The 1,846-nt window shown below is 41.3% G+C and overlaps 1 pseudogene; it reads left to right on the top strand.

Moving 5' to 3' along the window:
• The first annotated feature begins 445 nt into the window (after nucleotides 1-445).
• Nucleotides 446-1,645, top strand: LOC101349556 (olfactory receptor 52B4-like; annotated as a pseudogene).
• The last annotated feature ends 201 nt before the right edge of the window (nucleotides 1,646-1,846 follow it).

Genomic DNA, 1,846 nt, shown 5'->3' with positions numbered 1-1,846 from the left:
GTTTTAAATGCTTTAAATTTTGTATGGCAACAGTCTTTCCTTAAATTCCCAAATGACTTCACTCTATTTTCCACCTAATTCACCTCCACCCAAAGACATCTTACAGCCAAACAGACTGAATTATGCCTTCCAATATGTTCCCATTGTAGTTTTTTTGGGGGTGTGTGGAGGGTACCACCGATATGTTCACTTAAACATATTTCAATTAGCTGTGTGAATGTCTATCTTGTCTGTAAGACTGTTACCTCATTGAAAGAATAGATGTCACATTCATCATTTCATCGTACATAGTCCCTGGTACATTGACTATGGAAAAGAATTGGATAGGTGTTAAAAGCTTCTGGTGACATAAGAAAGAAAAGTTTTTAAAAAATTTCGAGCATAATCTGAAATTTCCTCTATCTCTGTGAATAGGCGGGGAAGTTCCAGGTCATCTGCTCCAGGTATGGCTACCTCGAACCACACTGGGGTTAGCCACACAGTCTTTTGCTTGCTGGGCATTCCTGGCCTAGAGAACCAGCACATGTGGATTTCCATCCCCTTCTTCATTTCTTATGTCATTGCTCTGCTTGGGAACAGCCTGCTTATCTTCATCATCCTCACAAGGCGCAGCCTTCATGAATCCATGTACCTCTTCCTCTGTATGCTGTCTGGAGCAGATGTTGTCCTCTCTACCTGCACAGTACCTCAGGCTTGGCCATCTTCTGGTTCCTTGCTGGGGAGACCGCCCTGGGTCACTGCATCACTCAGCTCTTCTTCATCAATTCCACCTTCATCTCTTAGTCAGGGATCTTTCTGGTGATGGCATTTGACTGCTACATTGCCATATGCTACCCACTGAGATATACTACTATTCTAACAAACAGTCTGATTGGGAAAATTGGCATGACTATCTTTCTCAGGAGTTATGGCACAATTTTCCCCATAAAATTTCTTTTGAAAAGATTGACTTTTTGCAGAAATAACATTCTTCCATACACTGGTTGTGAGCACATTGGCTTGGACAGATATTCCTGTGATGACGTCCATGTGAACATCTGGTATGGGTTTTTTTGTCCTAATGTCAGCAGTGGTCTTAGATGTTATGTTAATTTTCATTTCATATATGTTTATTCTTCATGCTGTCTTCCAAATTCCTTCCAAAGATGCTCGCCACAAAGCTCTCAACACATGTGGCTCCCATGTCTGTGTCATCATCCTCTTTCACGGGACTGGCATCTTCTCAGTGTTCACTAAGCAGTTTGGACGCCACATCTTACCCCATATTCACGTTCTGCTGGACAGTGTCTGCCTTCTGGCTCCACCTATGCCAAATCCCATCATTTATGGGATCAAGACCAAACAGATCCAGGACCAGGTGACTCATATGTTGTTTCCAAAAGTGATATGACTTTAAGAATGGAAACCAAACTACTATTTTCTCAACATTTCTAGTTATACGTGTGGTGTGCTTTAGCAGCCCAAGTAGGTGAGTGACAACTGAGACAAGATAAATGGCTCAAGGAGTCTATGTTTCTGGAACAAGTCCACTAGGGAAGCTTTGGGGCATGCTTTTCAGGGTCTCTAATCAACAATAAGAGGTCAATTTCTGATGACTCACTGAGCTTTCCCATTCAGAGTCTAAGAAATAAATTAGTCCACCTTTTACCCCAGACAGATATTTGGAAAGAGATGAACTGTGGATAATTGCTGAACTATTCTTTACTAATTTGTTTCATGCTTTGATGTAGTGACATAGTTCCCATCCTTCTTATCTACCTTGGGGCATTGCTTTATGTATTCTCCCCTCTGTCTTCTCTACCATCAAATTTTTATTTTTCGCAGACTTATTTCAATCTGCCTACAT

Source organism: Trichechus manatus, unplaced genomic scaffold (genome assembly GCF_000243295.1).
Source record: "Trichechus manatus latirostris isolate Lorelei unplaced genomic scaffold, TriManLat1.0 scaffold00088, whole genome shotgun sequence".
NCBI classification, from domain to species: domain Eukaryota; kingdom Metazoa; phylum Chordata; class Mammalia; order Sirenia; family Trichechidae; genus Trichechus; species Trichechus manatus.
This window is presented reverse-complemented; position numbering and strand designations above follow the sequence as displayed.